This window comes from Salmo salar, unplaced genomic scaffold, assembly GCF_905237065.1.
Source record: "Salmo salar unplaced genomic scaffold, Ssal_v3.1, whole genome shotgun sequence".
Lineage (NCBI taxonomy): Eukaryota > Metazoa > Chordata > Actinopteri > Salmoniformes > Salmonidae > Salmo > Salmo salar.
The window spans coordinates 17214-41700 of record NW_025549541.1 but is presented as its reverse complement, the minus strand read 5'-3'; the positions used below and the strand labels follow the sequence as shown (position 1 = coordinate 41700).

Genomic DNA, 24487 nt, shown 5'->3' with positions numbered 1-24487 from the left:
AAGGGAAGTGTCATAGGTGAAGGTAGTAAACTATACAATGACACGCTATACAATGTGATAACTTGTAGTTCTCTTATCTAAATCATCTAATACAAATCTAATTGAAAAATGTCCCTTTTAAGCTACGGTCATGATTAAATACAACTCAGGTCTTGATCATCACTTGTCTAGAAAAACAGTTATATAAAAAGTTTGACTTTAAAAAAAAGATGCATAGTTTAAAGTGAAGGTAAGTTCACTAGTCCAATGCACAAGACAAATCCAGCATAGACAAAGATGATCTGTCCAGTTCCTACTTTCATGCTCTGAAAGAAGGGATGGAGAAAAGAAGAAGTGGAATTTGTCAACAACAGTTGATTAGTCAATACTATGAAAACATGCAATGTTGTCAGTCAAAATCCCTACTGGAATGTGATATAAATGCTCACTTCTGATAGCCAATCTGGAGACCAAGACCCGAGCTTGTGCTTGCCACTGGTGCCTGTTGGGAGAAAACATATTTTATACCCTGGGTCACACCAAATGTCTAGCTGATTTATACCTTTATGAGCAGGTATCATTACAAAACTCTAATGGCCGTTTACTCCAGCCTAGGTGAATGAGTGATGGACAGCTTACCCTGTTCTCTCTGTCGTTCCAGTCCATCTTGTTCTCATCATGTTGTCCTGGCCCGTCTTCCGATGACCTCCTCTTACGACTTCATGGAACAGAAAATATTCACATCAGGTCTCTGAATGACTTACACTAAAAACATAGCCAACATTTATTTCAAGAAGATGAGACAGTGAGGTAATGTCCTCATCTCAACAGAAGATGATTTCTGATAGGGTTGCAAAAGGTTTCCAGAAACACCACTTGGAATATTCCTGGAAATAAGCATAAAATATGGAATCCTGCAAACGGGATTTCGGGAAACCTAGAAATGTTGGGAAAGTCATCAGAATTTTGCAACGCTAAACACAACATCTGGCAAAGTGTCTGCATAATAACGGATAGGTTGGCCAATGGGCATACCTTGAAGCAGTTGGGCATTCCTGTCTAAGCGTTTCGATGTCTGTGAACTGCACGGCTTGTCCTCCACCTCTCGTTCTGAACACGTCTCCCTGAAGATGGACAACTATCAGATTAAGAGATGTACCACGCAGAAAGACTCAAAGTGAGGGATACAAATGCATTCCCCTTCACAGGTAAATCAGGTACAGTGCATTCGGAAAGTATTCAGACCTCACAACTTTTCCCACAGCCTTATTCTAAAATGGATTAAGATATTTTTTTTTTTACTAAATCTATACATAATACCCCATAACGACAAAGAAGAGTTTTTATTAAATTTTAAATAAGTATTCAGACCCTTTGCTATGAGACTCGAAATTGAGTTCAGGTGCATCCTGTTTCCATTGATCATTCTTGAGATGTTTCTACAACTTGATTGGGGTCCACCTGTTGTAAATTCAATTGATTGGACATGATTTGGAAAGGCGCGCGCACACACACACACACACACACACACACGTGAAGTTAGGAACCACTAAGATTCCAACTGAGCAATCGGGGGTGAAGAGCCTTTGTCAAGGAGGTGACCAAGAACCTGATGGTCACTGACAGAGCTCCAGAGTTCCTATGAGGAGATGGGAGAACCTTCCAGAAGAACAACCTTCACTGCAGCACTCCACCAATCAGACCTTTATGGTAGAATGGCCAGACGGAAGCCACTCCCCAGGAGAAGGCATAAGACAGCCCGCTTGGAGTTTGCCAAAAGGCACCTAAAGGACTCTCAGACCATGAGAAACAAGATTCTCTGCTCTTATGAAACCAAGATTGAACTCTTTGGCCTGAATTCCAAGCATCAGGTCTGGAGGAAACCTGGCACCATCCCTACGGTGAAGCATGGTGGCGGCAGCATCATGCTGTGGGGATGTTTAGTAGCGTCATACCCAAGAAGACGAGGGTGTAATCGCTTCCAAAAAGGTACAAAGTACTGAGTAAAGGGTCTGAATACTTATGTATATGTATCCATTATGGGGTATTGTGTCTAGATAGATTAAATTGTTTTTTCTCTCTCATCAATGTTTGAATAAGGTTGTAACGTAACAAAATGTGGAAAAAGTCAAGGGGTCTGAACACTTTCCATGGTTGTAGCAGTACAAATCTCTATTTGAAACATTATTACTACTACTACTACTCATTGCTCAGGTATCAATATTCTATAGTAGTCGGAAAGATTCAAACCCAAAAAGGTGAAAAAGTCTAAAATATGAGACAGAAACAAAAAAAAAAGACACCAATTGAGGAATTTTTCCCCTCTTTCTTTTTTACCTTGATCAGTTTGGTCTGAATCTCCCCATCGGAGGCAAGCTCCTGATGCGTGAGAACATACTTGTGGCATTTAGACAGAGCTTTCGCTGGCCGCTGACACCTTGATTGCATTGGGTATGATTGGCTGCATGACCGTGTCTAAATCCAAATTAGAGAGTGGTTTGTGATCTACCCATCGCTCCCCACCCGCTGAGTGTGAGCGTCTGTGGTGCAGGCGAATCGGTGTCCCCGTGGTCTGGTGGGTCCCATTTAAAACAGTGAGGAAAAGACAAAAATCAGGGAATTATTGACAGTTGTGGTGTTAAGGGCCATTGGGTTAGTAGTAGCAGCGTCTACGGCGGACCGGCGACAGGCATTAGTGTGGGTAGAGTGGGCTGGCAAAACATAAAGCCCACGGTTTATACACAGTATAGTTTGAGGTGTTATGTTTAACAGGTATAAATTGGACAATCCTCTATGCTCTGGAGGTTCAAATGAATCGGATATGATTAAGATAATTTCCCTTCCTGTAAGCTAGGCTAATGGAAGACCAATGACAGGTATACTGTAAGTCAATATACAGTAGCAAGAAATAGTAGGTGAACCCTGTGGAATTACCTGGATTTCTGCATTAATTGGTTGTCAAATTTGATCTGATCTTCATCTAAGTCACAACAATAGACAGTGTGCTGAAACTAATAACAAATTACTGTATTTTTGTCTATATTGAATACATAATTTAAACATTCAGTGTAGGTTGGAAAAAGTATGTGAACCCCTAGGCTAATAACTTCTCCAAAAGCTAATTGGAGTCAGCTAACCTGGAGTCCAATCAATGACGTTGGTTAGACCTGCCTTGCCATATAAAAAAAAAGAAACTCAGAAAATGTGAGTTTTCTATTCAGAAGAAGCATTGCCTGATGTGAACCATGCCTCGAACAAAAGAGATCTCAGAAGACCTAAGATTAAGAATGGTTGACTTGCATAAAGCTGGAAAGGGTTACAAAAGTATCTCTAAAAGCCTTGATGTTCATCAGTCCATGGTAAGACAAATTGTCTATAAATGGAGAAAGTTCAGCAGTGTGGCTACTCTCCTTAGGAGTGGCAGTCCTGCAAAGATGACTGCAAGAGCACAGCTCAGAATACTCAATGAGGTTGAGAAGAATCCTAGAGTGTCAGCTAAAGACTTACAGAAATCTCTGGAACATGCTAACATCTGACGAGTCTAGGATACGTAAAACACTAAAACAAGAATGGCGTTCATGGAAGAACACCACGGAAGCCACTGCTGTCCAAAAAAAGCATTGCTGAATGTCTGACGTTCGCAAAAGAGTACCTGGATGTTCCACAGCGCCACTGGCAAAATACTCTGTGGACAGATGAAACTAAAGTTGTTTGGAAGGAACACACAACACTACGTGTGGAAGAAAATAAATATATGCACCGCACACCAACATGAAACCCTCAACCCAACTGTAAAGTATGGTGGAGGGAGCATCATGGTTTGGGGCTGCTTTGCTGCCTAAGGGCCTGGACAGCTTGCTATCAGACGGAAAATGAATTCCCAAGTTAAAGACATTTTGCAGGAGAATGTTAGGCTGTCTGTCTGCCAATTGATGCTCAACAGAAGTTGGGTGATGCAACAGAACAACAACCCAAAACACAGAAGTAAATCAACAGCAGAAGGGCTTCAGAAGAAAATACGCCTTCTGGAGTGGCCCAGTCCTGACCTCAACCTGATTGAGATGCCGTGGCGTGAGCAGTTCATACCCAACATCCCAGGAATATTTCTGAACTGAAACAGCTTTGTAAAAGAGAGGAATGTTTCAAAATTCCTCCAGACCGTTGTGCAGGTCTGATCCGACTACAGGAAACGTTTGATTGAGGTTATTGCTGCCAAAGGAGTGTCAACCTGTTATTAAATCCAAGGGATCACATACTTTTCCCACCCTGCATTGTGAATGTTTACAGTGTGATCAATGAAAAGTATAATTGTTTGTGTTATTAGTTTAAGCAGACTGTATATTGTTGTAACCGAGATGAAGATCAGATACATTTGTATGACCAATTTAGGCAGAAATCCAGGTATTTCACACACTTTCTATTGCCACTGTATATACACATCAGCTGCCAACATTATGATTGAAACCAGGTTAGATATGAGTTTTATAGCAGCAATCTATAGCATTATGAATTGATGAATGGATTGTTTCATAAGAGTATTATTAGTACTTGGTAGTTTATTAGGATCCCCACTAGCGGTTGCTGAAGCAGCTACTCTTCCTGGGGTACACAAAAAGTCTGAGGAGATTTGTGAATATTGTATATGTGAAAGTGCTGAAAAATGTTACTTACTGTACGTAATACAGCCTACACTAGCGGACAATGTAACATAAAATGGGAGGATAATGGTGATGATAAATGTGATGAGGACACCCTGGTTATCAGTCCTGTGGTGGCCATTACAGACAACCAAACACATATCAAGCAGCTACTGATGCAATTCTGCAGGATGATTGTTTAAGGGTCTACAAGCATAGCAGAACTAGCTACGGTACATCTACACACATACGAACACACAGATTAAAGCCTACAGGACTACAAGCATAGCAGAACTAGCTACGGTACATCTACACACATACGAACACACAGATTAAAGCCTACAGGACTACAAGCATAGCAGAACTAGCTACGGTACATCTACACACATACAAACACACAGATTAAAGCCTACAGGACTACAAGCATAGCAGAACTAGCTACGGTACATCTACACACATACAAACACACAGATTAAAGCCTACAGGACTACAAGCATAGCAGAACTAGCTACGGTACATCTACACACATACAAACACACAGATTAAAGCCTACAGGACTACAAGCATAGCAGAACTAGCTACGGTACATCTACACACACATACAAACACACAGATTAAAGCCTACAGGACTACAAGCATAGCAGAACTAGCTACGGTACATCTACACACATACAAACACACAGATTAAAGCCTACAGGACTACAAGCATAGCAGAACTAGCTACGGTACATCTACACACATACGAACACACAGATTAAAGCCTACAGGACTACAAGCATAGCAGAACTAGCTACGGTACATCTACACACATATGAACACACAGGACTACAAGCATAGCAGATCTAACTACTGTGATATCAGCGTCGCAATTTTTTGTTTCCATGGCTAAAATTAAAACACGAAACAGACCAAACTCTTGGGCCCTTTAAAAACCTGTTACATGGTAAATACTGTGTTATAGCTTGGAACATGACTCTGGAAGACAACATAGTGATGTTTGTTTCAACAAAAGGACTGTTTTCCAGAAGTTAAATCCACTTTGTGTTTCCTTTTCTTGCCATGACACTAACGAGTATCGATACTGGTATCAGCCTGGTCCTAATAGCTAGCACATGTACAGTAGGTAAGTATACAAACCAAGCAGCTACAGTTCTATCCGGGTCTAGGGTGCAGTTCTATCCGGGTCTACAAGCATGGCAGATCCAGCTACTTAAAGTTCACCTCCTGATTTCCAAGACACAGATGAAGCCAAAAGCAGGACTATGCTTAATCATTGTCGGGGAAACCAGTCCCTTAGGGTGAAATTCTAACACACACTAACCCTTGAACTTGACTCTAGGTCTAGCCCATATGTGTGGCTGGGGCCCGGGGCCTCTGTCTCAGGGGCCCATCGCTGGCCTCTCCTGCGGCCCACACTGCTGCTTCCGTATGGGGTCGTTCTTCCGTACGCTCCGGGTGTCCCGGGGGGGTCCCTACCTATGGGGAACCTCTGCTCCCACTCAGAGATGACGGAGGCTACTGACAGACTACCAGCGGAGGAGGAGGGTGGAAGGGGGTGGCACTGAGCTGTGCTGACCTGGTGGTGGTAGCAGGAGGGAGTCTGGGAGTATTATATGAAGTCTGTAGCATGGCATCTACAACACTGTATTCACAACGTTGTAGGTAACATTGTAACAAATAGAACCAACACGATGCCCTATTCAGGTACATGACAGACAATCATATCTGTTCTACAGCATACAAGTTTCTATCTGAACACTGTAATGTCACAAATGTCAGCAGAGTGAAACAGAGCCACTACATGCAGGGGGCCAGTAACGGTGAGACAGCAGAGTGAAACAGAGACACTACATGCAGGGGGCCAGTAACGGTGAGACAGCAGAGTGAAACAGACACTACATGCAGGGGGCCAGTAACGGTGAGACAGCAGAGTGAAACAGAGACACTACATGCAGGGGGCCAGTAACGGTGAGACAGCAGAGTGAAACAGAGCCACTACATGCAGGGGGCCAGTAACGGTGAGACAGCAGAGTGAAACAGAGACACTACATGCAGGGGGGCCAGTAACGGTCAGACAGCAGAGTGAAACAGACACTACATGCAGGGGGCCAGTAACGGTGAGACAGCAGAGTGAAACAGAGACACTACATGCAGGGGGGCCAGTAACGGTCAGACAGCAGAGTGAAACAGACACTACATGCAGGGGGGCCAGTAACGGTGAGACAGCAGAGTGAAACAGAGACACTACATGCAGGGGGCCAGTAACGGTCAGACAGCAGAGTGAAACAGACACTACATGCAGGGGGCCAGTAACGGTCAGACAGCAGAGTGAAACAGAGACACTACATGCAGGGGGCCAGTAACGGTGAGACAGCAGAGTGAAACAGACACTACATGCAGGGGGCCAGTAACGGTCAGACAGCAGAGTGAAACAGAGACACTACATGCAGGGGGCCAGTAACGGTCAGACAGCAGAGTGAAACAGACACTACATGCAGGGGGGCCAGTAACGGTCAGACAGCAGAGTGAAACAGACACTACATGCAGGGGGCCAGTAACGGTGAGACAGCAGAGTGAAACAGAGACACTACATGCAGGGGGGCCAGTAACGGTCAGACAGCAGAGTGAAACAGCCACTACATGCAGGGGGGCCAGCAACGGTCAGACAGCAGAGTGAAACAGACACTACATGCAGGGGGGCCAGTAACGGTCAGACAGCAGAGTGAAACAGAGACACTACATGCAGGGGGCCAGTAACGGTCAGACAGCAGAGTGAAACAGCCACTACATGCAGGGGGGCCAGTAACGGTCAGACAGCAGAGTGAAACAGAGACACTACATGCAGGGGGCCAGTAACGGTCAGACAGCAGAGTGAAACAGACACTACATGCAGGGGGGCCAGTAACGGTCAGACAGCAGAGTGAAACAGAGCCACTACATGCAGGGGGGCCAGTAACGGTGAGACAGCAGAGTGAAACAGAGACACTACATGCAGGGGGCCAGTAACGGTCAGACAGCAGAGTGAAACAGCCACTACATGCAGGGGGCCAGCAACGGTCAGACAGCAGAGTGAAACAGACACTACATGCAGGGGGCCAGTAACGGTCAGACAGCAGAGTGAAACAGAGACACTACATGCAGGGGGCCAGTAACGGTCAGACAGCAGAGTGAAACAGAGACACTACATGCAGGGGGCCAGTAACGGTCAGACAGCAGAGTGAAACAGAGACACTACATGCAGGGGGGCCAGTAACGGTCAGACAGCAGAGTGAAACAGAGACACTACATGCAGGGGGCCAGTAACGGTCAGACAGCAGAGTGAAACAGACACTACATGCAGGGGGCCAGTAACGGTCAGACAGCAGAGTGAAACAGACACTACATGCAGGGGGGCCAGTAACGGTCAGACAGCAGAGTGAAACAGAGACACTACATGCAGGGGGCCAGTAACGGTCAGACAGCAGAGTGAAACAGACACTACATGCAGGGGGGCCAGTAACGGTCAGACAGCAGAGTGAAACAGAGCCACTACATGCAGGGGCCAGTAACGGTGAGACAGCAGAGTGAAACAGAGCCACTACATGCAGGGGGGCCAGTAACGGTCAGACAGCAGAGTGAAACAGCCACTACATGCAGGGGGGCCAGTAACGGTGAGACAGCAGAGTGAAACAGACACTACATGCAGGGGGCCAGTAACGGTCAGACAGCAGAGTGAAACAGACACTACATGCAGGGGGCCAGTAACGGTGAGACAGCAGAGTGAAACAGACACTACATGCAGGGGGCCAGTAACGGTCAGACAGCAGAGTGAAACAGAGCCACTACATGCAGGGGGGCCAGTAACGGTGAGACAGCAGAGTGAAACAGAGACACTACATGCAGGGGGGCCAGTAACGGTCAGACAGCAGAGTGAAACAGACACTACATGCAGGGGGCCAGTAACGGTCAGACAGCAGAGTGAAACAGACACTACATGCAGGGGGCCAGTAACGGTGAGACAGCAGAGTGAAACAGAGCCACTACATGCAGGGGGCCAGTAACGGTGAGACAGCAGAGTGAAACAGACACTACATGCAGGGGGCCAGTAACGGTCAGACAGCAGAGTGAAACAGACACTACATGCAGGGGGCCAGTAACGGTCAGACAGCAGAGTGAAACAGAGCCACTACATGCAGGGGGCCAGTAACGGTCAGACAGCAGAGTGAAACAGACACTACATGCAGGGGGGCCAGTAACGGTCAGACAGCAGAGTGAAACAGAGCCACTACATGCAGGGGGGCCAGTAACGGTCAGACAGCAGAGTGAAACAGAGCCACTACATGCAGGGGGCCAGTAACGGTCAGACAGCAGAGTGAAACAGACACTACATGCAGGGGGCCAGTAACGGTCAGACAGCAGAGTGAAACAGAGCCACTACATGCAGGGGGCCAGTAACGGTGAGACAGCAGAGTGAAACAGAGCCACTACATGCAGGGGGCCAGTAACGGTCAGACAGCAGAGTGAAACAGACACTACATGCAGGGGGCCAGTAACGGTGAGACAGCAGAGTGAAACAGAGCCACTACATGCAGGGGGCCAGTAACGGTCAGACAGCAGAGTGAAACAGACACTACATGCAGGGGGCCAGTAACGGTCAGACAGCAGAGTGAAACAGACACTACATGCAGGGGGCCAGTAACGGTCAGACAGCAGAGTGAAACAGAGACACTACATGCAGGGGGCCAGTAACGGTCAGACAGCAGAGTGAAACAGACACTACATGCAGGGGGCCAGTAACGGTCAGACAGCAGAGTGAAACAGAGCCACTACATGCAGGGGGCCAGTAACGGTCAGACAGCAGAGTGAAACAGACACTACATGCAGGGGGCCAGTAACGGTGAGACAGCAGAGTAATAGTACATGTGGTCTAATGACACAGCACTTCAACCCACCATGCAACACAACGGTCCATCAACATTAGACTAGTTCCACAGTCAATATCTATTACAATAACGTCAAATCACAATCATTTATAGCTGGAGCGATAGATGGATAGAGAAAGAGAGCGAGGGAGAGACGGCGAGGGAGAAAGAGAGGCAGTGACAGGGTGTAACAACTCACGGGCAGTGGTGAGCGAGATCTCTTCTCAGGGGCGCGAGGCTGATCCGTCTCCCGGGAGGCCCTCTGGGGCTTGTCTGGGGGACGCTGCTGCTCTGAGGTGGCGCTGCTGTTGCTCTCTGATACGATGGCCTTCAGCTGCTTCAGCTTCTCATCCTTCACCCACAGCTTGTTCTGCATCTCCAGCTGCTTGGCATTCACACGACGCTCCTGAGGTAGCAAGAGGAAGACCAATGTTAACTACACAACTTCAACAAAATGTAAGTAGCACTGAACTACAATAAACACCACACCTACCCTCAACTATGTTTATGACCCACAGTCTGGGGTTAGTTAGCAGCTGAGTGACCCCCCCTCACAGTCTGGGGGTTAGTTAGCAGCTGAGTGACCCCCCCCCCACAGTCTGGGGTTAGTTAGCAGCTGAGTGACCCCCCCTCACAGTCTGGGGTTAGTTAGCAGCTGAGTGACCCCCCCCCAACAGTCTGTGGTTAGTTAGCAGCTGAGTGACCCCCCCCAACAGTCTGTGGTTAGTTAGCAGCTGAGTGACCCCCCCTCACAGTCTGGGGTTAGTTAGCAGCTGAGTGACCCCCCTCACAGTCTGGGGGTTAGTTAGCAGCTGAGTGACCCCCCCCTCACAGTCTGGGGTTAGTTAGCAGCTGAGTGACCCCCCCTCACAGTCTGGGGTTAGTTAGCAGCTGAGTGCCCCCCCTCACAGTCTGGGGTTAGTTAGCAGCTGAGTGCCCCCCCCTCACAGTCTGGGGTTAGTTAGCAGCTGAGTGCCCCCCCCTCACAGTCTGGGGTTAGTTAGCAGCTGAGTGCCCCCCCTCACAGTCTGGGGTTAGTTAGCAGCTGAGTGACCCCCCCTCACAGTCTGGGGTTAGTTAGCAGCTGAGTGCCCCCCCCTCACAGTCTGGGGTTAGTTAGCAGCTGAGTGCCCCCCCTCACAGTCTGGGGTTAGTTAGCAGCTGAGTGCCCCCCCTCACAGTCTGGGGTTATTTAGCAGCTGAGTGACCCCCCGCCCAACAGTCTGTGGTTAGTTAGCAGCTGAGTGACCCCCCCTCACAGTCTGGGGTTAGTTAGCAGCTGAGTGCCCCCCCCTCACAGTCTGGGGTTATTTAGCAGCTGAGTGACCCCCCACAGTCTGGGGTTAGTTAGCAGCTGAGTGACCCCCCACCCAACAGTCTGGTTAGTTAGCAGCTGAGTGACCCTCCCCCCCACAGTCTGGGGTTTAATAGCAGCTGAGTGACCCCCCGCCCAACAGTCTGGTTAGTTAGCAGCTGAGTGACCCTCCCCCTCACAGTCTGGGGGTTAGTTAGCAGCTGAGTGACCCCCGCCCAACAGTCTGTGGTTAGTTAGCAGCTGAGTGACCCTCCCACCCTCACAGTCTGGGGTTAGTTAGCAGCTGAGTGACCCCCCCAACAGTCTGTGGTTAGTTAGCAGCTGAGTGACCCCCCCCTCACAGTCTGGGGGTTAGTTAGCAGCTGAGTGACACCCCCCTCACAGTCTGGGGTTAGTTAGCATCTGAGTGACCCCCCCTCACAGTCTGGGGTTAGTTAGCAGCTGAGTGACACCCCCCCTCCCTCACAGTCTGGGGTTAGTTAGCAGCTGAGTGACACCCCCCCTCACAGTCTGGGGTTAGTTAGCAGCTGAGTGACCCCCCCCTCACAGTCTGGGGTTAGTTAGCAGCTGAGTGCCCCCCCCTCACAGTCTGTGGTTAGTTAGCAGCTGAGTGACCCACCCCCCCCCTCACAGTCTGTGGTTAGTTAGCCGCTGAGTGACCCCCCCAACAGTCTGGGGTTAGTTAGCAGCTGAGTGACACACCCCCTCACAGTCTGGGGTTAGTTAGCAGCTGAGTGACACACCCCCCTCACAGTCTGGGGTTAGTTAGCAGCTGAGTGACCCCCCCCCTCACAGTCTGGGGTTAGTTAGCAGCTGAGTGACCCCCCCTCACAGTCTGGGGTTAGTTAGCAGCTGAGTGACCCCCCCCTCACAGTCTGGGGTTAGCTAGCAGCTGAGTGCCCCCCCTCACAGTCTGGGGTTAGTTAGCAGCTGAGTGACCCCCCCGCCCAACAGTCTGTGGTTAGTTAGCAGCTGAGTGACCCCCGCCCAACAGTCTGTGGTTAGTTAGCAGCTGAGTGACCCCCCAACAGTCTGTGGTTAGTTAGCAGCTGAGTGACCCCCCCTCACAGTCTGGGGTTAGTTAGCAGCTGAGTGACCCCCCCTCACAGTCTGGGGTTAGATAGCAGCTGAGTGACCCCCCCCTCACAGTCTGTGGTTAGTTAGCAGCTGAGTGACCCCCCCTCACAGTCTGTGGTTAGTTAGCAGCTGAGTGACCACAGAAAGAGTGGGGCGGGCGGGCTGAGGGGAGGGAGGGAGGGCTGAGGGGAGGGAGGGAGGGAGGGCTGAGGGGAGGGAGGGAGGGAGGGCTGAGGGGAGGGAGGGCTGAGGGGAGGGAGGGAGGGAGGGCTGAGGGGAGGGAGGGAGGGAGGGCTGAGGGGAGGGAGGGAGGGAGGGCTGAGGGGAGGGAGGTCAGAGGGGAGGAGGGCTGGGGGAAGGAGGGTAACACTTCACTTACACACTCCTTCTCCCACTGGTGGGGTTAGTTACCAGCTGAGTGACCCCCCCCTCACAGTCTGGGATTAGTTAGCAGCTGAGTGACCCCCTCACAGTCTGGGGTTAGTTAGCAGCTGAGTGACCCCCCCTCACATTCTGGGGTTAGTTAGCAGCTGAGTGACCAGATCTATTGAAAGAGTGGGGGAGGGCGGGCTGAGGGGAGGGAGGGAGGGCTGAGGGGAGGGGTGGGCTGAGGGCGGGCTGAGGGGAGGGAGGGAGGGCTGAGGGGAGGGCTGAGGGGAGGGAGGGAGGGCTGAGGGGAGGGAGGGAGGGCTGAGGGGAGGGCTGAGGGGAGGGAGGGTAACACTTCACTTACACACTCCTTCTCCCACTGGTGTTTGGTGTCAGACACCATGCCCTGCATGCGTGCCTCCATGCGCTTCCTCTCCGACAGCTCCCGCTGCAGCCTCTGCTCACGGCTCTCCAGCTCCTGCTGCAGCGACCGCTTGTCCCCCTCATAGATATTGGTGGTCTTCTGAAGAATGTCAATCTGAGGGGGGGCATAAAAGGCATGTAAAAAGTTCAGGGATGTACGAATGCATGGGTTTCAGTGATATAAAAATGCAGCTGAGGTCAGGAGATGGAGAGAACGAGGCAAAGGGGGGAGAACAAGGCGGGGGGAGAGAGATGGAGGACTTAGACTTCACCTTGTATTCCAGCATTTTGGATTTCTTCTCCAGCCGATCCATCTCATTCTTCTGGTTGAACATGATCTTGTCCTTCTCCCCTAGTTTACCCCGCTGTTCATGGATGAAGTTCTCCTTGGCCATCAGGTGGCCGTCAAACTCCTGGAGCATCGATTTCAGCGTGTTGGCTGTTGGAAAGGGGGAAAAGGAATGGAAATGAATCCATTGGTACAGATTTAACTTTACTCTTGTCCACTAAAGGTAGACAATATGTTTACACTAACTAAACATTTACATATAGCAAAACATGCCCTAAGAAAAGTCAGATAAACATCAAAAGACAATGATGAATTTAAATAGAGGAAGTCTGACATTTCAAACGCTAGACTAAATGTACAGCTCTAAAGCCCGTAGTATTTTATTAGGATCCCCTTAAGATGTTGCTAAAGCAGCAGCTACTCTTCCTGGAGTCAACACAGAACATTAACAGACAACAACAGAACTACAGTACATACATTTAAAATAAATAAAATAGGTCCTGTACTGACAAAATACCCTTCATTAGGTCTATAGTGGCCTGGTCCGTACCAGTTCTGGTGTACTGCTCAGTGATCATCTGGCGGATGCGGTGCCTCCTCTCCAGCACCTCTATGAGGCGGGGCAGGATCTGCTCATCGGTGGGATCCACCAACTCACAGGCAGGCAGGGCCGGCAGGCTGTCCAGGAGCTGGTTCAGCACCAAGCCATCCTCTGAAAGATCAGTGGAGAACAGATTAACTTCACTTAACATTAGTGCTGCCTGAGGTGGTGGTCACATTGGACGGTTCTAACATCACCCATGTACAATCAGATGATATAGATATAGATATATATCTCTCTCTGTCTCTCTGTGATTATGTGTGTGTACATACCGGTGTTGTTGGGTCCCCCAGGGCGCTCCTCCTGGCGTCGTGACAACTCATCTCTGAGGGCCTGGTTTCGGTGTCTCCGCCCCGCCGCCAGGCTGCAAATGGGCCTGTCCACCGGCCGCGCCACCTCAACCTCCTGGGTCAACTCCGCAAAGCGCATGACCAACTGAAGGAACACACACGGTTACGTCTTGTTGATATTTCCATTTCTTAGGGCTGTTATTGGGATCTAACTCAGATCAGTTACCATGGTTCCTTAGGGCTGTTATTGGGATCTAACTCAGATCAGTTACCATGGTTCCTTAGGGCTGTTATTGGGATCTAACTCAGATCAGTTACCATGGTTTCTTAGGGCTGTTATTGGGATCTAACTCAGATCAGTTACCATGGTTCCTTAGGGCTGTTATTGGGATCTAACTCAGATCAGTTACCATGGTTCCTTAGGGCTGTTATTGGGATCTAACTCAGATCAGTTACCATGGTTCCTTAGGGCTGTTATTGGGATCTAACTCAGATCAGTTACCATGGTTCCTTAGGGCTGTTATTGGGATCTAACTCAGATCAGTTACCATGGTTTCTTAGGGCTGTTATTGGGATCTAACTCCAGATCAGTTACCATGGTTTCTTAGGGCTGTTATTGGGATCTAACTCAGATCAGTTACCATGGTTTCTTAGGGCTGTTATTGGGATCTAACTCAGATCAGTTACCATGGTTCCTTAGGGCTGTTATTGGGATCTAACTCAGATCAGTTACCATGGTTCCTTAGGGCTGTTATTGGGATCTAACTCAGATCAGTTACCATGGTTTCTTAGGGCTGTTATTGGGATCTAACTCAGATCAGTTACCATGGTTCCTTAGGGCTGTTATTGGGATCTAACTCAGATCAGTTACCATGGTTTCTTAGGGCTGTTATTGGGATCTAACTCAGATCAGTTACCATGGTTTCTTAGGGCTGTTATTGGGATCTAACTCAGATCAGTTACCATGGTTCCTTAGGGCTGTTATTGGGATCTAACTCAGATCAGTTACCATGGTTTCTTAGGGCTGTTATTGGGATCTAACTCAGATCAGTTACCATGGTTCCTTAGGGCTGTTATTGGGATCTAACTCAGATCAGTTACCATGGTTTCTTAGGGCTGTTATTGGGATCTAACTCAGATCAGTTACCATGGTTTCTTAGGGCTGTTATTGGGATCTAACTCAGATCAGTTACCATGGTTTCTTAGGGGCTGTTATTGGGATCTAACTCAGATCAGTTACCATGGTTTCTTCATAGTCGTCGGCTTTAGGGTTGACACACACAACCATGCGGACTTTCCCTTCACCGTCAAAATAGTTCTTGAACAGATGAGTGACTTTAGAGTCTCTGTAAGGAACCATCTGAAACAAAAACACACAGTATCATCGTGTTACTTTATGACATAATATCAGAGCTTGACTCATCTGGTCTACAGTTTTATCAAGTACACAGAGATTCATTCAAAGTGACCAACCCGGTTTGTTCCACACATCTGGTTCTCTCTGAGGACTTCTATACAGGTACGTAATGTCATCAGGGACTGGTTGATGTTGCCTGGGGAAAGAGTGGAGATGCCAGGTAAAGATGGGTGCATGTTGTGAAGCTGTCAGTAGGTCAGTACTAGTCTGGGTACCAGTCTGTTTAGCCATGATTCCACTCCTGTCATGCTTAACATGTGGCATATGACATAGAGCACAAGGAGTGGAGTGGAATGTTAGCTAAACAGACTGGTCCCCAGGCTAGGTCAGTGGTGCTGTTAGACAAACAGAATGTTAGCTAAACAGACTGGTTCCCCAGGCTAGGTCAGTGGTGCTGTTAGACAAACAGAATGTTAGCTAAACAGACTGGTTCCCCAGGCTAGGTCAGTGGTGCTGTTAGACAAACAGAATGTTAGCTAAACAGACTGGTTCCCCAGGCTAGGTCAGTGGTGCTGTTAGACAAACAGAATGTTAGCTAAACAGACTGGATCCCCAGGCTAGGTCAGTGGTGCTGTTAGACAAACAGAATGTTAGCTAAACAGACTGGTCCCCAGGCTAGGTCAGTGGTGCTGTTAGACAAACAGAATGTTAGCTAAACAGACTGGTTCCCCAGGCTAGGTCAGTGGTGCTGTTAGACAAACAGAATGTTAGCTAAACAGACTGGTTCCCCAGGCTAGGTCAGTGGTGCTGTTAGACAAACAGAATGTTAGCTAAACAGACTGGTTCCCCAGGCTAGGTCAGTGGTGCTGTTAGACAAACAGAATGTTAGCTAAACAGACTGGATCCCCAGGCTAGGTCAGTGGTGCTGTTAGACAAACAGAATGTTAGCTAAACAGACTGGATCCCCAGGCTAGGTCAGTGGTGCTGTTAGACAAACAGAATGTTAGCTAAACAGACTGGATCCCCAGGCTAGGTCAGTGGTGCTGTTAGACAAACAGAATGTTAGCTAAACAGACTGGATCCCCAGGCTAGGTCAGTGGTGCTGTTAGACAAACAGAATGTTAGCTAAACAGACTGGTTCCCCAGGCTAGGTCAGTGGTGCTGTTAGACAAACAGAATGTTAGCTAAACAGACTGGTTCCCCAGGCTAGGTCAGTGATGCTGTTAGACAAACAGAAAAGTAAAGGATTTTTCTATGGGTCCCACGTTGTCAGCTCACCTGCTTCCCGGAGGCGGCTGCCCTCTGCTTTAGTCCTGCTGGTGCGTTCACTCCCTGCCAGGTCCACCAGACACAGCTGGCTAACAGTCACCTGGTTCTTGTCCTGTAACACAGCCAGGCTAGGCTATCAGAGACTAGGCTATCAGAGCTAGCACTGGTTGAAGGCCACGTGGTCCAGTGATAGCTGTTAGCATGCTTGCTCTGTATTGGGTCTTCTAGTGAAACATACATGAGCTAACACAGCTTCTACTAGTGAAGGAGCAGCAGATATTTATTGTGCTAGTTCACATAGTAATTAAAGGATGTTTGAGTTTGTTATCTTAACATTAGGTCAAGGCAGGGATAGAGAGTATGCCAGCCCACCGGGCCCACGCTAGTACGGGTCACACTGGGCTGGTAGAACATTTTCCCAACTAGCCTCCTGGCTAGTGACATTTTATATTTTCAGATATCGCGTGGCACAGATATTAGACCCAGGCTACTAAAAAAAAGTGTGGTGTACTAGCCTGGCTGGCCATGCCCAAAATCCTTGTTCCATCCCTGGGACAAGGTAGTGGATTTTGGCTTCACTTCTATATGAAGAACTGTATCGGCAAGATATAAAGATGCAAGGTTCAAAGTCACCTGTAGAATGTGGTCTCCATCTGCATCCAGCGGAGCTTGTGCAAGTTTGACAATAAACACACTGTGAGAGCGACTGGACTCGCGATTCAGCTGAGTATCGGCAATCCTCCTTTTCTTTTGACCTGGACAAAAGCAAAAACTGTAGACTAATACAATCAGAAGGAAAAAATATTTTTTCTTCAAAAGAAATGACTAAAATCCCACTCACCCCGCCAAAACACTTGGAAGGCTTCCTCTGTGGACTTCACCTCGACCTCTGTACATCCTGACACATACATGTTGTGGTTCTGGTCCTCACGTAAAATCTTTGATTGAGGCAGTCTGCAACCGTGCAGAGCAACAATACGGTTAACCACCACACAGCCTAAAACAAATAAACTAGACTAACCACTAGCAAAAAGTCAACATGACTATGTTAAAACAACGGTTATAACTGTTCAAAACAGTCAACGGGTAAAAGACATGCATTATGTCAAGCTTCCCAGCCGCAGCACAGATCAGTTTCACCACAGCCATTCAAGGATGTGTTTACACCAATCTCATGATAATCAGCAGAGGTTAAAAAGCACTACCTCTACAAAGGCAACCAGAGACAGAGGAATAAAAGCAAATAGTTACTCCAAAAGGTAATACTACATGTTTAAATGTATATACTATATAATAACACTACATACCACTCATATTATATGCAGGGTTCTAGATTGGGAGGGGATGTAGTGGAGGGATGATGGTACCATACGTATTACATGCAGGGTTCTAGATTGGGAGGGGATGATGGTACCATACGTATTATATGCAGGGTTCTAGATTGGGAGGGGATGATGGTACCATACGTATTACATGCAGGGTTCTAGATTGGGAGGGGATCATGGTACCATACGTATTATATGCAGGGTTCTAGATTGGGAGGGGATGATGGTACCATACGTATTACATGCAGGGTTCTAGATTGGGAGGGGATGATGGTACCATATGTATTATATGCAGGGTTCTAGATTGGGAGGGGATGATGGTACCATACGTATTACATGCAGGGTTCTAGATTGGGAGGGGATGATGGTACCATACGTACACATGCAGGGTTCTAGATTGGGAGGGGATGATGGTACCATACGTATTATAGGCAGGGTTCTAGATTGGGAGGGGATGATGGTACCATACGTATTACATGCAGGGTTCTAGATTGGGAGGGGATGATGGTACCATACGTATTATAGGCAGGGTTCTAGATTGGGAGGGGATGATGGTACCATACGTATTACATGCAGGGTTCTAGATTGGGAGGGGATGATGGTACCATACGTATTACATGCAGGGTTCTAGATTGGGAGGGGATGATGGTACCATACGTATTATATGCAGGGTTCTAGATTGGGAGGGGATGATGGTACCATACGTATTACATGCAGGGTTCTAGATTGGGAGGGGATGATGGTACCATACGTATTACATGCAGGGTTCTAGATTGGGAGGGGATGATGGTACCATACGTATTACATGCAGGGTTCTAGATTGGGAGGGGATCATGGTACCATATGTATTACATGCAGGGTTCTAGATTGGGAGGGGATCATGGTACCATATGTATTATATGCAGGGTTCTAGATTGGGAAGGGATGTAGTGGAGGGATGATGGCTAGATAATTCTGCCATGTTTTTATACTTTTAAACTGTATACACTTATCCTGGGATCAGATATATGAAAGTGCTCCTATGAAACAGCTAGTTGATCAGTGTGGTCCCAGGCTAGTTATAAACTAACCACGTACATCAACTCAGGGATCCGCAGAGGTGTGTCTCCACCGGGTCGCCTAACAAAGACAAAACATTTCACATCTCTAACCTACAATACATCTTACATTGACTGGTGCATTCTTCACACTAAAATTAACTGTAGAAGATACAAATGACAGGAAAGACGTGCGGTAGGAACACTCTTGCAGAATGATTTACTGGTCACCCTTAACATATCTTTCCAATTAAATTACACAAAAATATATAACTACTGGTAGCGCAACAAAGCCTGGACTTACTTGTGTCGTATGGGGTCTATTGGAGCTTCTTCCAGCAGATCGTAGATGTAGTTATTGTATATTTCTATGTAGGACACAAACACACTGTAACAGCTGTCCTCGTCAACTCCCTCACATTTGCAAGCCTCCCCTGGACTGATCATGTCTGCAAACTCTGGATCAGGTTTTTGCCTGAAGGACAGAACCAACACAAAACCTCAGTCTCAAACCAGCTTCAACAATCAAGAAAGTGAAATGGCCATTTCCAATATCATTTCAACAGGTTGTCTTTTTGTCATCCAAATAGTCTCTGAAACACTCAAATCAATGCATGAAAGATGTCAATAACCTAGCATCTATTTACATCTGAGGATGATCACAAATATGTGCACGAAACATGTTTGGCTTCTAAAACCCATGCATACTTTGAGGACGGTGTTTTGGGCACTGCAGACTGTTGATTTGAGTCTCTCTTCTGTCTCTCCAGGAGAGCGTCCACCTGACCTTGGATCTCCATGCCATTCTTGTCGTCGGTCCTAAACACCTACAAGATTGAACATTTGAAAGCTAGACGTATAGGGTTTAGCACTCAATGTAACATTTGGAGAACCTGAAATTCAAATAGTAAAATAATATTGGCTTTTTTGCACATATTAGCTGTTGAATAAAATGGCCAACTCAAAGTTAAGTCTCTCACAAGCACTTGATTGGCTAGTGTACCAATACATCCAGTTCAATGTATAAATCTCTGATGAAAAGACGAGGACAAAAGCATACAATGATGCCCTGTAGGAACAGAGTTTACACCCAGAGATATGACGTAAAATAAGTCTTACAAATCTCTTGGCCTGTAATGGAGCAATGCTGTTGAATAGCATGTCCAGAGAGCGGGGGAGGAGACCACCTTCTCCAGGAGAGCCTGTCATGGTAAACGTCTTTCCACTGCCTGTGACGCCATAAGTAAAAAGCAATCCTATGGACAGCAAAGAAAAACAAAAATCGCCGCTCAACACCCTGTCGAAACCGAATACTTTAAAAACGTATGCATTATTAAAAATAAACGAGCAGTTTCGGTCACTTACCATTCTTGCAGTGAATGAGGTCATCCACAAGTGGTTTGGCAACATCCTCAAACAACTCTATTTGGGAGGTTTGGATCCCAAACACTTTTTTGAAGGAGTACTGAGTCTGTGAAAGAACACGTTCATTATGAGATGACACAGGAAGATGCATCATGGAGCGAGAGAGAGACATGTAATGTAGTTAGCTGTGTTACACCTGTACCTCTTTGTATTCCCCATTGCGGTTGGCTTTGATGCCATCAGGAGCATGCAGCTGAATGGTGGTGCTGCTGATCATTTCAATACAACACTCCTCATCTGTAGCGCCTAAAGGGCGGATACGGCAGTACACCTGCACACAGCAAATCACCATACTGTAAGGCATGTTATTCACTAGCTACGTACAGATTATTTTGTCATTATTAACTTGCTTTTAGTAACTATTAATTGAGGTGACAGCTGACAGTGACCAACTTACACCAACTGGGTCTTTTGTGTGTGTGATGTTTTCTTCAGGGCTGGCCTCCGTGGAGTTTTGCCCTTTCTGTGAAATGAATGAGAGGCATTTAGAGGTTGAGTAGCTACAGTACATTTACACAGTAACGGACTTGGAGAAAGTGGCTGAAAAAAAAAACACTGCAGCAAGACATGGCTAGCATAACTAACACATAGTTAGATACAAATACAGAAGACAGCAGATCCGACCCGCTTGCTTACAGCTGCACTTGGGTCAGACAGGCTTCCTGTGTAGATTAAGACTTCAGTTAGTGCTAAACACAGCTGCTGGAATCTTGACTAGAACCAGAAAACGTGATCATATTACTCCAGTGCTAGCCTCTCTAGACAGGCTACCTGTCAAGGCAAGGGCTGATTTAAAGGTTTTACTGCTAACCTACAAAGCATTACATGGGCATGCTCCTACCTACCTTTCCGATTTGGTCCTGCCATACACACCTACACGTACGCTACGGTCACAAGACGCAGGCCTCCTTACTGTCCCTAGAATATCAAAACAAACAGCTGGAGGCAGGGCTTCCTCCTATAGAGCTCCATTTTTATGGAATGGTCTGCCTATCCATGTGAGAGACGCAGACTCGGTCTCAACCTTTAAGTCGTTATTGAAGACTCATCTCTTCAGTAGGTACTATGATTGAGTGTAGTCTGGCCCAGGAGTGAAGGTGAACAGAAAAGCACTGGTGCAACAAACGCTGTCTCTGTCTGGCCGGTTCCCCTCTCTCCACTGGGATTCTCTGCCTCAAACCCTAGTGGTGTGGGGGCTGTGCTTTGGCAAAGTGGGTGGGGTTATATCCTGCCTGTTTGGCCCAGCCCGGGGGTATCGTCGGACGGGGCCACAGTGTCTCCCGGCTCGGCCTCCCGTATTTATGCTGCAATAGTTTGTGTCGGGGGCTAGGGTCAGTCTGTTATATCTGGAGTATTTCTCCTGTCTGAATTTAAGTGTGCTCTCTCAGAGGACCTGAGCCCTAGGACCATGCCTCAGGACTACCTGGCCTGATGACTCCCTTGCTGTCAGAGACCTGGCCGGGTGGTGCCAGAATAACAACCTATCCCTCAACGTAACCAAGACTAAGGAGATGATTGTGGACTAGAGGAAAAGGAGGACCGAGCACACCCCCATTTCTCATCGATGGGGCTGTAGTGGAGCAGGTTGAGAGCTTCAAGTTCCTTGGCATCCACATCAACAAACTAGAATGGTCCAAACACACAAAGACAGTCGTGAAGAGGGCACGACAAAGCCTATTCCCTCTTAGGAAACTAAAAAGATTTGGCATGGGTCCTGAGATCCTCAAAAGGTTCTACAGCTGCAACATCGAGAGCATCCTGAGTGGTTGCATCACCTCCTGGTACGGAAATTGCTCGGCCTCTGACCGCAAGGCACTACAGAGGGTAGTGCGTACGGCCCAGTACATCACTGGGGCTAAGCTGCCTGCCATCCAGGACCTCTACACCAGGCGGTGTCAGAGGAAGGCCCTAAAAATTGTCAAAGACCCCAGCCACCCCAGTCATAGACTGTTCTCTTTACTACCGCATGGCAAGTGGTAGCGGAGTGCCAAGTCTAGGACAAAAAGGCTTCTCAACAGTTTTTACCCCCCAAGCCAGAAGACTCCTGAAAAGGTAATCAAATGGCTACCCGGACTATTTGCATTGTGTGCCCCCAACCCCTCTTTTTTATGCTGCTGCTACTCTCTGTTTATCATATATGCATAGTCACTTTAACTATACATTCATGTACATAGTACCTGAATTGGGCCGACCAACCAGTGCTCCCGCACATTGGCTAACCGGGCTATCTGCATTGTCCCGCCACCCGCCAACCCCTCTTTTACACTACTGCTACTCTCTGTTCATCATATATGCATAGTCACTTTAACCATATCTACATTTACATAATAATGTACATACTACCTCAATCAGCCTGACTAACCGGTGTCTGTATGTAGCCTGTCTTTTTACTGTTGTTTTATTTCTTTACTTACCTATTGTTCACCTAATACCTTTTTTGCACTATTGGTTAGAGCCTCTAAGTAAGCATTTCACTGTAAGGTCTACACCTGTTGTATTCGGTGCATGTGACATAAACTTTGATTTGATTTGTCCCCAGTCCACCTGGTCATGCTGCTGCTCCAGTTTCAACTGTTCTGCCTGCGGCTATGGAACCCTGACCTGTTCACCAGACGCGCTACCTGTCCCAGACCTGCTGTTATCAACTCTCTAGAGACAGCAGGAGCAGTAGAGATAATTTTTTTCACCTTTATTTAACCAGGTAGGCCGGTTGAGAACAACTGCGACCAAAGCAGTGTGACAAAAAACAGACTTCCACATGGAATAAACAAATGTACAGTCAATAACACAATACAAAAAGTCTATATACAGTGTGTGCAAATGAGATAAGATTAGGGAGGTAAGGCAATAAATAGGCCATAGTGACAAAGTAATTACAATTTAGCAATTAAACACTGGAGTGATAGATGTGCAGATACTCTGAATGGTTGGCTATGAAAAGCCAACTGACATTTACTCCTGAGGTGCTGACCTGTTGCACCCTCTACAGCCACTGTGATTATTAGTATTATTATTATTATTATTTGACCCTGATGGTCATCTATGAACATCTTGGCCATGTTCTGTTAAAATATACACCCGGCACAGCCAGAAGAGGACTGGCCACCCCTCATAGCCTGGTTCCTCTCTAGGTTCCGGTCTTTCTAGGGAGTTTTTCCTAGCCACCGTGCTTCTACACCTGCATTGCTTGCTGTTTGGGGTTTTAGGCTGGGTTTCTGTACAGCACTTTGTGACATCAGCTGATGTAAGAAGGGCTTTATAAATACATTTGATTGACCATGGAGCCAGCGCCATATGTTTCTCGGAAAACTGTCCATTTCGTCCTCATGTTAGGTAGCAGAAGTCATAGCAGTCATTTTGGACTGGCCGTGTCAGCCAATCAACTCCTTTTCTTGTTCAACTTGACATGCCATTCCATAATGGCCGATGTGGCTACTACTAGCTAGCATTAGGACAGATGGCAGTTTACTTATAAACTAACAGTTGTTCAATCTTATTGGTGTAACTATTGGGATAATGGGACAATTCGGAGTACAAGGTATTTCTTCATTCCTGCATTGAGGTACCTTTCCGATATATCTTGCAGTGGTTCCTTCTGCCTTAAACTACACAGTTAGCCTGTCAGACCCTGGTGCAGCTGTAAGCAAGCGGGTCGGATCTGCTGGCTACAAAATCAGCCCACCCTTCAGAAAAGTGTACATATTCAAGTCAACAGCGCAAACTGGCGTCTCAATTTATTGTGTTGGCTAACGTCTATGCTATTATGTTGGAGTAACTTGCTAAGCTGGCAAACATTACATTCGACATGATACTTTGCTAGCTAGCCACAGTTGGCGTGATATCTATCAATCAAGGTTATCTGCCGGTCTAGCTAGTTTAGTTAGCTAGAATGCTAGCTACCTTGTTCGCTATCGTTATTAAACTGCTTACGAATATAACCACAATTTTTAACTAATGAAAACTTTACATAATAGTACAGTATTGTACTTACGCAGGTCTTTGCATTTTTTATGTTGCCTTTGTTTATCTTTCCCCTTAAGTTCGGTGAGCTTCTTCAGTTTTTGAAAATTCCCTCTCGTGTGACGTCACGTAGGTGTTGGTGGTTTTGAGCCAGTAAAAACGCAGACAGCTTCATCCGTATGTGAAGGAAGCCCCGCCCCCACATTTGTGTTGCCCCAAATGACCTTATCTAC

General features: G+C 47.2%; 1 pseudogene; it reads right to left on the bottom strand.

Moving 5' to 3' along the window:
* Positions 1-342: 342 nt before the first annotated feature.
* Positions 343-24407, bottom strand: LOC123738345 (kinesin-like protein KIF23; annotated as a pseudogene).
* Between the last annotated feature and the right edge of the window lie 80 nt (positions 24408-24487).